This window comes from Schistocerca americana, chromosome 2 (genome assembly GCF_021461395.2).
Source record: "Schistocerca americana isolate TAMUIC-IGC-003095 chromosome 2, iqSchAmer2.1, whole genome shotgun sequence".
Classification (NCBI taxonomy): Eukaryota; Metazoa; Arthropoda; class Insecta; order Orthoptera; family Acrididae; genus Schistocerca; species Schistocerca americana.
This window is the reverse complement of record NC_060120.1, coordinates 1,083,839,331-1,083,855,716: the sequence shown is the minus strand read 5'-3', so window position 1 is coordinate 1,083,855,716 and position 16,386 is coordinate 1,083,839,331. Positions and strand designations below refer to the sequence as shown.

General features: G+C 45.7%; 1 protein-coding gene across 1 annotated transcript in view; it reads left to right on the top strand.

Annotated features, from left to right (window-relative positions):
* The first annotated feature begins 1,938 nt into the window (after positions 1-1,938).
* The window catches only part of LOC124596484 (thiamine transporter 1-like), a 611,894-nt gene continuing 597,446 nt past the window's right edge, over positions 1,939-16,386 (top strand). Inside the window, exon 1 of the mRNA XM_047135630.1 lies at positions 1,939-2,009. The gene's annotated coding sequence lies outside the window, so the exon portion shown is untranslated. The remainder of the gene's footprint in view (positions 2,010-16,386) is intronic.

Below are 16,386 nucleotides of genomic sequence, written 5' to 3'. Positions count from 1 at the left end.
TACTGGTTTGGTGACATTCGAAAGTAATTGAAATAAGTTTTTGGAGCTTTCACTACAATTTCTTTCGGCAAGATCGCTGCGCAACCGATCTGACGCTTTTTCTTAATCCACTTACGAACCCAATCACGTTTCTTAATTTTTTTCTTCCTTATGCAGCGATTTCACGCAAAGAAGCATCAACTACTCCACAACTCGTGTAGCTGCCAAAGAGTTTAGACAAGAATGTATTGGAGTCACAAACGACGAATCTGAAGTGTACGCTGATGGCGGCGGGTCTAGAGACGTATACGAAACCGCTTACGAGCGAGCCGTTTCGAGGGAGGGGCGCCGCGAGCCGGTAAGCCGGTGCCGTCGTGTAGACTCGGCCCACCTGTCGCGAGCCGGCCAGCCGGCGCTCTCACACCGTCACACACTGCGGACAGGTTTGCTATTTAACCCGGGATATCGGCACAGAATCTGGTGATCGGGAAATTTACACCGACACCTCGCCGGCCAAATACTGGCAGTGAGAATTTTTTAAGCCAAAGGAATCGTACCGACTTACCCACGTGTCCAGCGTCAACGCACAAGCTCGCGTCTGCGACCTCTGAGAATGGTTGTCGAACTGATAGTTTAAAAAGAAGTTGTCGATTACTTAAGGAAATTGAAGAATTTTAATGAAATGAAAAATGGTTTAATAAATTTATAGGCGGAAGTGAGGAACTCAGTCGAGCTGAAGAAATCGTGACTCGGTTTCGGGTAAATTGTAAATTTAGATAAAAGATTGCAGTAGGAGAAAGTTAGCTGTTGTCAAAAGAGGTTTGAATCTGTTTAACTTTGGACCCGACATTAAGTTTTCCTGCTCTGCGATTGTGAACCTAATGTTACAAGTCTGAGATGTGTTTTGTTAACAAAGAGGCAATACGTTAGATTAGAGTTTTAATTCGTTTGGCAATAAAGCGAAGTTATAATATTGTCGAATAACGAAATATTTGATTTTGCATTTGGATACTGCACATATTCTTAAGAATAAATGCTAAACTTTTTCAAGAACAGCTTTCTTGCCTAATGTTTAGACAAAAACGAGTACTACTTCTAAGGAGGCCTCTCAAAAGCAAAAAATTAAAAACGAAATAAATGCATTTTCAGAATAAATGAGAAACGTGAGCCACTTTAGTGTCCTCTTTAACCAATTGGACCCCTCCCCTTCACTCAATCCTGGATACTTCCTCGACATCAGCCACGATTTTGCGACGCCGAACTTGTGAAGCAGGTAACCTCATCTCGTACGTTACTATCTTCCGGACGCTTTAATCGCAGTGATGTTGTCATACGACATTTAACTGCAACAAATCGTACTAAGAAAAGTGTTTTTTGACGGATCTTCAATACGTCTTTGACTCGAAACGGCATACTTTGAGAACAGCAAGCTACAAATCAAAAATTCCTTAATCACGAATATGACATTTCATCACAACAAATCGTACCAATAAATGACAAGTTTTCGAGAGATCTGTTTGTCGGCGCCCTGAAACGGTATATATTCGTAGGAAGTAAGTTAGAATATAAAACGCAGCAAATATGGGTTCCATGTAAGTGCCAATACGGCTGCGGCGTCTCCCGACTTTGTACTTAAAAGTGGCTTTCTTCTGTTTCATCGGTCTACGTCCCGACGCACGTTCAGAACTCGTACGGTGCTCGGTGTCGCTGTGCACGATCGGAATGACTCCCCTTCGCTCTTTTTCCTCGGCACGACGTCAGAAACTCGGCGCGCTCTACGTCGGCGTCGGAAGGCACGGCGCGGCGCGGCGCGGCGCGGCGCACGCGGCTGGCTGGCTGGCTGGCTGCTGACGCAACGGGGGGCCACCGCTGCGAGTGGCCCCCCCCCCTTCCCCCCCGCGCCGTCGCTGTACTCCGCGCCGGCCTCCGGCGTCGGCCACGAGTCCCGGCCGCGCCGCGCACGCCACCGCACGCACCTCGCCTCGCTCCGTCTCCACGCCGACGTCGACGCTACGAGCCGGCCACATCCAGTAAGTGCGACTGTTACGTCTTTACGAGGCGTACCTATCGGATTTTTCGTACTACTCGTTTATTGTTGTTAAAAATATTCCCCCGGAAAATATCGACACTTTTACACGCGTCGGAACCAATCCGTGACATATTTACTTCACTGTGACGCTGGTAGACCTAGCTGTTACACGAGAAAAGTTATTACAGAAGGACTCCGAAGCTCCTCACGAAACTCGCTATCGAAGCGTTCTTCGGTTTGACGGAAAGAAGGAACGAGAAATCGTCAGGTGGTGAGTCAGGGCAATCGTGCGGGCAGGACTGTCAGACACACTACACGGGGTGATGCAGCTGAGACTCGCTACCCCACACCTATCCAGAATGAATAAAGCAGACAGTATAAGCGAATTTCCTGGCATTCGCAAGTAATTTTTATCGTTCGTAGTCGCCGAAATACGACACCGACTTCGTTTCCCCCCTTTTTTTATTTTCTAGCAGAATTATATACTTTTTCTGTGGCATTTGAAAGAAGCTCCTAAGGGAGTTTAGACGACATGACATGTACGGAACTCGATCAAATAGGCTTCCACTCACAGTAATGTGAGCACGTGTAACCGCGGATTGCTGTGAGGCGTGCAGGTTCCAGAAGGCAGCGACAGGGACGTGCGACCGTGCCCACTCCTCTGCCGCGGAGAGTCCGATTGTGCTCGTCCCACAGATCCTCGACTGGGTTTATATCGGGGGAGTTTGGCGGTCAGGGGGCACCGAAAACTCGTCCTGCTCCCCTTCGAACCACGAACGTGCGCAGCAAGCTGACAAGTGGCGCCTAGGAGTAGACACGGTCCCAGAGGTTAGCTGCATACTCGTGTCCACCCACCGTGCCTCCCAGATTGACGACGTCACCCGGGCAGTGCCACGAAATCGTTCCCCAGACCGTAAAGCACGCATCTGTCTGATGTAACGTAAGACTCGATTCGTCTGAAACGACCACCTGTCTCCAGCTGTGATACTGGCGTGGAAACTCCGACCTTCGCGGGTGCACGAACCGGGCGCCTGCTGCGGAGACCGGTACACTGCAATTTTGTCTAAACGGTCACCGAGGAAAACTATTAGTCGCCCCTTCATTCATCTGGGAAGTCGGCTGCTGGACTGCTGCTATGATAATATACACTCCAGCGATCACCGTCTCGGTATTTGTCTGGACAGAAAACCACCTCATTCAGAGGTAATGCCGTACCTCGATTCATAAAGCAAGTATATCTTTTAACACGGACACTTGTCTTCACCTGTAGAACCGAGACCATGTCTGACAGTAACATACAGTAGTTTTTGTGATCCGGTTTTTTAAAATCTGGCCAATTACGACTCTCTTTTTAAGACACAGTGGTAACATTCGCAAGAAAAACTTGTGAGACATGTCCACTCATCGCTGATTTTCTCTCAGTATTCTTGTGTGTCGCCTGGAATCGCTTATTAGCCAAGTATTATATTTAGTAGTAGTAGGGGATCTGTGATAGGTGCACCTTGAGCATCAGGTTTATAAAGTATGTGTTTGTGTTCCGACATGTTCAAAGGAGATGACTGTGGAATACTGTATCAGAGGGAAGAGTATGTCAAGTCATAAGAATGGTACAGATATTTCTATTTCCAGAACCACAACTGTCAACCAGGTGTATTTCCGAGACTTCACGCATTGTCAAATGTCGTTCAGTTGAGACCGCAATTGCAACATTTAGTTGTAAGTACAGGGACTATATATATATATATATATATATATATATATATATATATGTGTGTGTGTGTGTGTGTGTGTGACCGATTTCTTAGGATGATGATTCTAACTATGTGTGCTCGGTATGCAGCGGAGATGACGGGAATGATTCACATTTCCCATTAACTGTAGAGGAGCTGTCAGAATGAAGAGGCCTGTTGGAGTGTAGGAATGTAGATGAAATAGCTGTGTTGTCCTCTAAACGACCAAACAGCGTACCAATACATAGTACGTGTTGGAAAGCTTTCGTGATCACGTGGAAACCTGATGAGATTGAATATGGAGGTGCCTTTGCGCTGGACCGTTATCCCCTCCCATGTAAATTGTTCAGATGACTGCTTTCGCACATTTCGCGCCTTTATTTAGTTGAGAGAAGCTCGATTGTAGTGAGGGCATCTAGCGTGTGGAAGACAAGTTTGCCGGTTCTCTAGACATGAGAAACATCTTAGTTGACCTTGTAAATTATAGGGGTGATTTGGAATCTGCTACATCACTGACATCAGTGTTCGCTAGTGGAAATATTAGTTTTCTTTAATTTCTTTAGAGTTTCCCCGTGTCTTCGCAGATGGACTAAGCGCTAAAGTTTCAGGTATGTAGAGAAATAATTTCCAGTCTATATCTTCGGCATTATGTTGTGCGAGCGATCAGTAGGCTATTAGTGTGTGCAAACCGTGCGAAAATACATGTGTTCTTGTAATCCCAGAGGCTGGAGATGGGTGTAAAAAAGCGAGCAAGCATGCAGGTCCGGACCAGAAACAGTAACGCATTTATGCTGAGGGGAAGCGAGAGCGAATTTGTAGAACAGTTCTGAGCATGACATCGAACTGCTGAGAGTGCTCTGATCACGTGTTAGGGGTGGATGCTCGCCCAACCTTGCGGTAAATATCTAGTGCTGCGTGTATATATACTGTGCTGTCTGTCTTGGCGGTATATGTACGAATGATGTAAAAGGGCTGACTTTGTATGGCACAGGACAGAAATTGTATGCTTACTACATCGACACAGTACACGGTGATATAGTGATGGGTCGGAGATCGGTTTCACATTCTAATATTCGAGCTCCCGTCCTCGGTGGGAGAGCAGTGTATTTGAGTATGAGTCTTTCCGTATTTGGCATTATGTAGGGCATTTTGCAGGGTTTGGTTGTTGGTGTAATATGGTGGCCAGTGTAAAATAGTTTTTGCTGCTGAAAGTCTCGTCTGCAGAAGGAAAAAAGACAGACGGTGCTTCAAAACTGGCGGCGTCAGTAATTCGGCGGGTAAAGTCGATAAGAGCGAATCATAATGCTCGATTTATTCACAAGACATTTTTTTGTGCTGGGATATAGGAGTCTCTACAGAGTGGTGGGAACGTTTGTGTCGTGTTGAAAGCAGGAGGATAAGACGTGATGGACGGGATGCCACGTTAGGACCGCTAGCATGTTATTCTGCGCTATTTTCGTAAACAGGTTCAGTTAGGGCAAGAATTTCCGTGTATACAAGATGAGACGTCATGAAAGCGAGCGTTAACTATTTCTGGCACACTATTCAATTTCTGAGAGGTCTCCTCCGTTCAGATTTTGCATAGCCACATGACATCAATATAAGATTGAGAACCTCGTTAGATGCACTTGCGACGGTTTGTAGCTACGTGCATGCAATTCGAGGCATTGTGTCTGTCACACTGGGCAGTTAAGCACGGCTCAGGCATCACGCATGTTGCACTAGGAACAATGCACCCTGTGCTATTCAGTGACGACAGTTTCCCTAGGTATTGCATCAGCAATGGTAAAACAGACGTGCTGCCCAGAGGTGTCTCGCATATGGGACTGGCGTGAGCACACATTGGAGTTCTGTGACATTAGTATAACAGTTGAGGAATTGTGACTGTATACTCGAAAATAGAAGCAACTTTCACCCAGTCGCTGTAGGTAGCAGTGGTGTGAGAGTGATGGCTTGCACTGGCTTGCATCCGACGGTCGTTCCAATCAGGTCGGGTCAGCAACAGTGCCTAGGTGAACACGTATTTCGAGACGAATTTCTCAGGTACCAAGTGTGAAAGGGATGTCGCCGCCTCATGCTTGCGGGACCCAACCGGGCACCTTTGCGTGGATTGACAGCTGATGACTGCTTCACTTCGCAGGGCCTTCCGCTAGCCTCCTGTGAGGTCCAGTGGACAGGGTGCAGGCGGTGCTTGCGCGCATTGATTGCATGTCTGTTGCGTTATTTTGCAAGTAGGTTTGTAGGCTGTGGTATGCGTTATTTGGACAGTTTACGAGTTGATTTTGTGTCTACACATCTGTGTACTGCATTATTTCGGAGGAGATTGCATGTCTGTACTGAAATTACGTCGGTAATTTAGGAGTTGTTTGCGTGTCTGCAGAGTGTTATTTAGGAGTAGCTTACAGGTCTGTGGTCTGTGTGGTGTGACCTGAAGCATGTCAGGGCCAGAGTTCTGTATCAGTGTGATAAATATTCTCCACCCCTAAATAAATTGTTCCAAAATAAATAAAGCACTCTTCTTCCTTTCTCTCTCCAGCAGCCCAGCGCAGGCTGAGTCATTTTCGCGCCATTTCCCCCTCCAGACTACCATCTTGGATTATGTCACAGAATGGATGACAGCACCCTCTGGTGGCAGTACTGTGTATTAGGTCAGTTGGACTCTAGATCTCTTGGTGGAGACACTGCCTGCAAAATAAAGAGTTACTTCCAGCACAGGCAGAGTCCTTTTCCCGCCCTTTTCTCCAACACCACACCACAATCTTGGATTACATCACAGGATGGATGACAGCGCTCTCTGATGGTGGTACTATGTTCTAGACCCGGACCTTGTGGCGAGCACACTGTTTCCCGCCATCTTGGATAACGATACTTGCGTCATCAGCTGACATCGTGGCGGCCATCTTGGATTATGTCACACAGTGGATGACAGCACCCTCTGGTGAAGGTACTGTGTACTAGGTCAGTTGGAGTCTGGACCCCTTGGCGACCTTACTGGATGGTGATAGTGCCTCTAATTGCTTAAATAAAATAATGCATGCAAAATAATAAAGACTTTTGTCAAGCACAGGCCGAGTCCTCTCGCCACCAATCCCTAGGAAGAGGTGGGTTAGTGGAAATAGCCCAATTGAGCTTCCTTTACCACCAAAATTCAAACTTGGCGCCAGTTCCTAGAAGGAGGTGGCGGTCAGATGACTTAGGTTAGTGGAGGTAGCCCAAGTGACCTATATTCTTGCGATTTCCTTAGGTTAGTAAGATAATCGTGGTGTGATGGATTATCATGTTGGAATTGGAACTCCATGCCATTTTTCTGGGGGAGGGGAGGGGTCTTAGGTTAGTGGAGGTTGCCCAATTGGCCTATCTCCCCGCCAAAATCAGCCATCTTGGATGATGTCACGGCCGCCATCTTGGATGATGTGATGCATTTTTGCCATGTCTACATCCCGCCATCTTGGATAACGTCACCGCCGCAATCTTGGATACATGTGGCAACAATGCAGAGTGGCTCAGAACGAACTTTGCCCCAATATTGATGTTGTAGAACATCCCAACTCCGTGCTTCCAATTCAGCCAGTGCTCCATGTTTCATCCAGTACACCTCCTCTTTTGACTAGATGCAGCGTGTTGGGTCTGGACTTCTTGCAGGCCATTCGTGAGGTCCACGTCTACCCAGTCGATGTCACAGAAATTTCTTATCCAACCAGTTCCGTACGACACTTGCGAAGTGAGGCGTGTGTCAGCTTTCATGCACACAGTATTGTTAATATTTTCCCATACAGATACCAGGGGTCAAACGTAATCCTGATGCATCTGAAGGTAGCTTCCCCGTTCATTGTGTCACGCAGGAGATATTGGCCGATGACATTTGTAGCTGTTATTCCGCAGCACATTGTCACTTTTCGATGAGAGTGCATCTTGTCCACCCCTAACTCCAGGACACTGCTCGGCCCAGTAATGGCAAGTGTGCCGACTGACGAAACCTCTGACGCGGAATACGGCCTCATCACTCCAGAGGATGTTGTGGAACAACATGCAATGGGGTTTCCATCCTTCTTTATGCAACACTTGACGCACAGCGTGCCTTGTGAGACCGCCCTCACGAGCTGCCTGACGTGTTGATTTCCCTGGACTACGATTGAACAGTTCTTTACAATCGCCACATTCTCAATTCACCGAGACGTGGATGGACGACCTGCTTTTGTTGCATCCTTTACCGAACCTGTGGTCATTAGCTTCGTGTGACAATTCTCTGTTGTCTCCGGACAAATTGTGGCATTACTTCCCTTCATCGTACGCCACCTTCTCTGCGCAAGAACGATCGAATTCCACACCACGTAGCGTGAAGAAATCTGTGCTCGATAGACCATTTTTATTGCTGCTGAGTGTACTGCCTCTAGTAGCCACCGTCGGTACTACACGACACGAGAAATCACTACCGTATTTAATGTTTGCGTTATTTCAAATATTATTCCACGAATGTTAAAACCTTAACAGCCATTTAGTGATACCTAGTTACTTCCCGCCCACCCTGTATTTAGTCATTCTGGATATATTCGGGGTAGCGTGTCTTAGCTGCCTCACCCTGTATAATTCCATGTCTTATTCAGTCAGCTAATCAACTGTTTGATGTGCTGTGAGGCACGATTTTCGATTGGTTTCCCTGATTTCACCGATGACATGTGCAAACAAAATGTTAGCGACCATTCGGATATGACAGTTCTTCGTTCCTGTTAGGGAACGGCCACTACATGTTAACAGTAACCAAAGTAACGAGCTACTGCTGGAAATCTTTGGTGAACGAAGCGCTTTGGCTGGTTTCGGTCCCTCTCAGAACAACCAAAAGTTTACTGACTGCTGCTTAGTTTCCGTCTCTTACGAATGTATCCACATTTCAACGCCTTTTACAATGCCGTTAACGGATTTTTCATCTGCTCGACCCCAGTCTCGCAGCATTTTCTTACATTAGCTGACACAAGCCTGTTTTCCACCTTCGGTCAGTTATGCAGAGTACATTTGGTTCTTGGCTCTGACTTCCGATAATTTTTATTTCCTGACTTTTCTTGTTGAATTTTTCTATTTAGTAGGAGTTGGTGGGCAATTTGATTGCATGTTACTATAGAAAGTTGTTTAACTATCCTAGGGTCACCGTTAAGTTTATTTTCTAGGTTCCAGGCCACTTTGCTGCTGTGGGTCACATCCATCCTTTCCAGAGTTTCCTTCCATTTTCTTTGTACCGACTCATTAATCATCGTATAACCGTAATGTGCCGAACGTTACATCTATCGAACTATGTCCACAAGTTGGAAGAAAGCACAGGTCACATCCACCGACATACACGGTAGAAAAAGTGATTCATAAAACCGCCGTCACACGTCATCGACATGCATCGGTTGTAGAATCTAAGAACGTAATCTCAGTCCTAACATGATGAGGTAATGACAGTCTCCGTGCCCACCAGCAAGGATTCCGGAAATATCAGTCAGCTAGCCTAGCACTTTTCTCTCATGACATCCAGGGCATGCACTGAGGCAGTCAGATAGATGGAGTATTTCTTCATATACGAGAAGCATTTGACTCGGTATTACACCAACATTTGTTTCGACGCGCAAGTCGCCGAAGTGGCGTGAAATCGAAAGACTTGCACCCGGCGAGCGGTCTACCTGACGGGAGGCCCTAGTCACACGACTAACGCTTATTAACGCAAGTGCTATCATATACAGTATCAAATAAAACTTCTGACTGGATTGAGGATCTTTGGTAGCGAGAACGCAGAAAGTTATCTTGGATCGAGAATCATCGATAGATGTACGAGTACCTTCAGGTATTCCCTAGGCCTAGGGGCCACGCGGTATGAAGCGCCATGTCACGGATTGCGCGGCCCCTACCGTCGGGAGTTCGAGTCCTCCCTCGGGCATGGGTATGTGTGTTGTCCTTTGCGTAATTTAGTTTAAGTAGCGTGTAAGTCTAGGAATAGATGACCTCAGCAGTTTGGTCCCTTAGGAATTCACACGCATTTTATTTCGTAGGGAAATGTGTTGAGACACTTGCTGTTAACGTTAACGACCTCGCAGACTGTATTAGCAGCAACCTCACGCGGATCGCAGGTGTGCAGTTATCTATAAGGAAGTTGTATCTCAGTAAGATGCTGATAAGATTGCAAAGTGTGGCAAAGATTAGCAACTCTCTGCAAATGTTCAGAGTCCATAATTATTCATTTCATAAGACACAGAACTGTCATATCCTATGACTACAACATTAACGCCGAGTTATAACAATTTGGGGGAAATGAAAGGAAACACAATGACCACATAGGGTCAATCGTAGTTAAAGTAGAGTTCGGTTCATTAGTAGGATTCTGGGAAATCGCAGTCAGTCTAAAAAGGAGCTTGCTTACAAAACACTTGTGCAACCAATTCTAGAATATTTGTGAACTGTGTGGGACTCATATCGAATAGGACTAATAAAAATGTACAAAGTTGAACAGCACAAATGGTCACAGGTGAGTTTGACCCGTGGAGGTGTGTCAAGTAGATGTTGAAACAGTCGAACTGTCAGTTTTTCGCCATCCACGTTTACGGTGAAAAACTACCGCACGACAGCATAACAACGCGGCCGGCCGTCAGAGTGCCGGCCCGAGCGCGGCCCTGAGACGTGGGGCCCGGGCCGGCCCGGCGCGGCGCGGCGCGGCGCGGTTTGCGCTGGCGAGGTCGCTGCCTCCAAAGGCGTCGTAGGTACGACGGGAGTGTCGCGTCGCGGCCCCTGTCAGCATGAAAACAGACACGGCGGTGGGACGTTGGCCCAATTGTTCAGAAGAATACTTCGACCCAGAGCTTTTAACTAGATTTCGTCTGTCGTCAGTCTGTTCGGTCTCGAAATGAGAAACTGGAGAACATGTCTGACAATGAAAGTGAATCTGCAGTTTTTTCTCACCATTGTTAACTGTATCTGCAACATGTGGTGTTAAATGGCCATATGTTTTTCTTAAATATGTAATACAAAATTACATCTCATTACTTTTTTTGAGAACCGAGAAAGCTTTATTTAGCAGATAAACTAAGCGTCATCTATTTACACTGAAAGAGACTCAAACATACCTCCTGCTGAAAATTTTGGTGTCCCTGTTTTATGACTGTAGCTGTTTTCTCACAGTTCCTCGTATTATTTCACAAAAACAATGCAAAATAGGCCTACCAATGCTGAACAAAAATTCCTCCCTCAGCATTTATAATTGGATAGAACATACTAGCTATTTTGATTGCCGCTAGTAGTAATTTCTAAAATACCTGCAGAACCAACAAATTCGTGGCACATAGCTAGCAGTACAGCTGACTGGATATTGGCACAGGCTGCATTGTTTCCAGATTTTCCTGACCACCTCAGCCTATGATATCATCGATGACATCATTCACTTATGAAATGTGTTTGCAAATTGCCAATATGGTTATACATCAGCTACACGATTTACACGCCACATACGAAAGTTTGTGCCGGACTGGGATTCGAACCTGGATTTCCTATTTGTCACGAGCAGCCACCTTATCTGAACACTCCTCCAGGACCGACTCAAACCTAGTGTCTACGTCCCACAATGACCACACACAGATATTGTGATTCCTACATAGGGAGAGACATCGTTTTTCTCCTCAGATTCTCTCGCTTTAGCACGAAATACAATAGTACGGTGATTGTATTTAAAGTGTCTGTACAGCTCGATGCAATAGTCATTCAAACGTGCATGTGTAGTGTGCTCAGACAGCCAAAGTGGTTAAAGTGACCGCTTGCGAGAAGCGGGAAAGCCGGGTTCGTGTCCCGGTCTAGCACACATTTTCATACGACTATGTTACTAATAAATCGTGTAGCTGGTGTATGACTGTACTTGCAGTTTGCGAATACAGTTCATAAGTTAACACAGCTGTCGATCGTCAGTAGCGTCTCTTCCTCCAGACATACATGGCGCAGACAGCTGTCGACTGAGCACTTGGCGAAGCCATTCAGCACGACGCCCAAGGCGAGCTCCGAGCCGAGGTATCTGCGTTCAGCGCAGGCACTGCTCCGCCAGGCTCACAGCAGCCAGCAGCTAAACACCTCCAGCGGCAGGAAGCTTGATGCGCACCCTACGTCGCAGGTTTCCGCACTATTCCGCGGTGCTGCCCACGCCAACACATCTGCTTCCATCGAGATGTTTACCAGTGAGGGTACTGAAGAGAGGAATCTCGTTAACCATTGAGTTATGGGAAGCATTGCATATAGCTGTTATCAAGTAATGAAGAAAACATTGCATATATGAGTAGCTGAGCGTGAAAGTGGTCGAAATAAGGTGGAAAAGCGAATAGGGTAGAACAAAACAACTAGCGAAGAAGTTGCAGTAAGTCACTTAAAACCAGACTGTGCCACACTTGGTAATGCGCAGTAGAGCCAGCCCAGTACATCGTCAGTAAAACCTGCTGTGAAATGAATGAGATCTCATAACTCGAGGCTGTAAGAAAGATGAATGGAGAGGTGAAACGAAGGCCGCTTGAGCTACTTTGATCACAAGTTGAAGCAGATTCCGATCCTGAACCAAGAGATGAGCGATGTAGAGCGGTGGAAAGGGCGTGTTGAGGAGAGCATGCATAATGAGGAAAGTCTAAATGGTTCAAATGGCTCTGAGCACTATGGGACTCAACTGCTGAGGTCATTAGTCCCCTAGAACTTAGAACTAGTTAAACCTAACTAACCTAAGGACATCACAAACATCCATGCCCGAGGCAGGATTCGAACCTGCGACCGTAGCGGTCCCGCGGTTCCAGACTGCAGCGCCTTTAACCGCACGGCCACTTAGGCCGGCGAGGAAAGTATAGAAAGCAAAGAAACGATGCTAACCAAACAAACCAATTCTCAAAACACTGGTCACAGCTGTCATGTAACAATAGAAAATTTGTTGCCAGCCTGTACAGTTAAAAGTGAGAATGTTAGGATAACAATAGAGGATGAGGTATACAGGGAAAAGAGTCACTGAAGCCGCTTGTACTCGGCGTATTGAGATACAGGAAGCTGGAATGGAACTTTAACTTGATGTAAGTACAACCTATCTGGCTGTTATAAGTGAGGATATGTCAGACGGTATATTACCAGTTAGTGTGTTTGAGTCGAGTGGTGTTACCGCTGTTCGAGGGAAGATCATGTTTGTATCTACTGACCAAATCTTGTGTGTTGAAACAGATTTGGAAGTTGGATCAAATGTCGATTCATTACTCAAGTTTCTACATCTACATCTACATTTATACTCCGCAAGCCACGCATCGGTGTGTGGCGGAGGGCACTTTACGTGCCACTGTCATTGCCTCCCTTTCCTGTTCCAGTCGCGTATGGTTCACGGGAAGAACGACTGTCTGAAAGCCTCCGTGCGCGTTCGAATCTCTCTAATTTTACATTCGTGATCTCCTCGGGAGGTTTAAGTAGGGGGAAGCAATATATTCGATGCCTCATCCAGAAACCTACCCTCTCGAAACCTGGACGGCAAGCTACACCGCGATGCAGAGCGCCTCTCTTGCAGAGTCTGCCACTTGAGTTTGCTAAACATCTCCGTAACACTATCACGCTTACCAAATAACCCTGTGACGAAATTTGCCGCTCTTCTTTGGATCTTCTCTATCTCCTCTGTCAACCTGACCTGGTACGGATCCCACACTGACGAGCAATACTCAAGTATAGGTCAAACGAGTGTTTTGTAAGCCGCCTCCTTTGTTGATGGACTACATTTTCTAAGGACTCTCCCAATGAATCTCAACTTGGCACCCACCTTACCAACAATTAATTTTATATGATCATTCCACTTCAAATCGTTCCGTACGCATACTACCAGATATTTTACAGAAGTAACTGCTACCAGTGTTTGTTTCGCGATCATATAATCATACAATAAAGGATCCTTTTTATATGTATTCGCAATACATTATATTTGTCTATGTTAAGGGTCAGTTGCCACTCCTTGCACCAAGTGCCTATCCGCTGCAGATCTTCCTGCATTTAGCTGCAACTTTCTAATGCTGCAACTTCTCTGTATACTACAGCATCATCCGCGAAAAGCCGCATGGAACTTCCGACACTATCTACTAGGTCATTTATATATATTGTGAAAAGCAATGGTCCCATAACACTCCCCTGTGACACGCCAGAGGTCACTTTAACGTCTGTAGACGTCTTTCCTTTGAGAACAACATGCTGTGTCCTGTTTGCTAAACACTTTTCAATCCAGCCACACAGCTGGTCAGATTTTCCGTAGGCTCTTACTTTGTTTATCAGGCGACAGTGCGGAACTGTATCGAACGCCTTCCGGAAGTCAAGGAAAATGGCATCTACCTGGGAGCCTGTATCTAATATTTTCTGGGTCTCATGAACAAATAAAGCGAGTTGGGTCTCAAACGATCGCTGTTTCCGGAATCCATGTTGATTCCCACAGAGTAGATTCTGGGTTTCCAGAAAAGACATGATACGCGAGCAAAAAACATGTTCTAAAATTCTACAACAATGTCATATTGTTTTGCGCATCTGCTCGGCGACCCTTCTTGAAAACTGGGACTACCTGTGCTCTTTTCCAATCATTTGGAACCTTCCGTTCCTCTAGAGACTTGCGGTACACGGCTGTTAGAAGGGGGGCAAGTTCTTTCCCGTACTCTGTATAGAATCGAATTGGTATCCCGCAGGTCCAGTGGACTTTCCTCTGTTGAGTGATTTCAGTTGCTTTTCTATTCCTTGGACACTTATTTCGATGTCAGCCATTTTTTCGTTCGTGTCGATTCAGTCAAGATAAATGTTGAGCATGACGTATGTTCTGACGTGACCATGGAGCATGGCACGAGTAATATGGGAGAATGTAAAGCAGCTGTAAGTATGGTAACAGAAGTAGTTGAAGTCTTTCCTGTGGTGATTGTAAGTCTCCAGGCACGACAGGAATTCGTGCCAGCGATTTGCGCCATTCAGGTGAGTATGCCAATCCAAAGAGGCTTGTTCACACGAAATTCCGAGAATGTTTGGTGCCATAATGTCGCAAAATGAATTCTGTGTGTGGGGTAGACTTTTTGATTAAGCAAGGAGAGGAGCGAACCGTAAATGGTCACATAAACATGCCAAGACAAAGAAGCGGAAGGAATGATCACACTGCGCAGTTAAACTTAGACGAGGTTTTCGCAGAAAGAGTGAAATCAAACAGCTGGTGTGTCGGACAACAAGCAGTGTAGGTTCAATGCTCGGCATCTCTGCTGCGGGAAGATATAGTTTGTCCGCACAAGAGTTAATTATATACCGAGGGATTGACAACCACGGGATAGTATTCGAGAATTAAAACATTTCCACCACAGACGAGATTATGGCAGTGAATCTGGCCCTGCAAAATGTCAAATTGTCCACAAGGAAAAGGAACGGGCTTGCCGATAGGAAAGCAAGTCCCATGTTGGTCAGAAGGTCTTAATGAAAACCCACAGGCTCTTGAATAAAGAAAAAAAAACACTATTTCGTAAATTCTTCTCAGTATACAACGGGCCACTCGAAATTCGAAAGATTTTAGATGCAACTGCAGTTAAACTGGAGTCCGCAAAGTCGGCGAAGTTGTAAAGCATTCATCAGAAATATGAGATGAGTACCGGTACCAGATGTGTGCGTTGTTTTGATGGCAATATGAGATATTTGATGGATTTCACAAGAGAGATTAAGTTCCATGTGAGAATTAAATGGGGAGTCAAAATGTACTTTGCAGTCACTGGAAACACGAAAAGATTTTTTCTGAGTCTAACGTAGTGTCGGGTATCGGAATTTTTTTGTTTTAAATTATCCTTGGTTTGGGGAAAGAGTTGTGTGGTGAGGCGATAGGCATTAATGTGCTCGCCAGATGAGCAAGCATAGGTACCATGTTGAGAGCAAAGAATAGGAGGAAGAGTTATTTATGTCTACGCTAAATGAGCGTCTGGACCATAGTGTCTACAGAGGATAGTGGAATTGAGAAAATTAGCGATGTTCATCGATAGGTCTAGGGCCTATGTTATAGATACCTGGGGACGTTTTTTATCTTTGTGTTAGGGAGCATGGAATGCACTAAAATATAAGTTTTTGTAAGCAAGTTTTCTTGTCTTTGCATATCATAGGATCTGAGATCCTTAGCTAGGAATATGGCGACCAACAGCTTAACACTTCTTTCTCAGGCTTGGTGCAGTGGACGCCTTTCTCAGTTTAGAGCAGTACACTTCGATTCTAGACTTAGAGCACAGTTTTCTCTTGGAGAGGAGACACAGAAGGACTCAATGCAGCAGCAAGCAGAATTGCAACTTTGTAAGACGGCCTGAGTTTTGTCTTACAGGTTCCAATAGTAACCTCCTACATCATCTCGATTTATGGCGAGAATATCGAGCGAATTGACTGGTTAGGAAGACGTGAAGTCAGGCATATTCTGATACTTAGTTGAGTTGATGAAGGCTCATCAAAGAGCGAGCACAATCTTATTGTCACTGCATGTCTACCGCAGCTACGTTTCACACAATTAAGAATGTAGGATGTTGATTGCTCTCAAGCCTCATCTCCATTTTTTAGATCTTTACCAAGTTAATTGATTCCAGTGGATCTCAGTAACCTGTTATTCATATATGTTTCTTTCATCATGTGCTGCATTAAATCTTACGT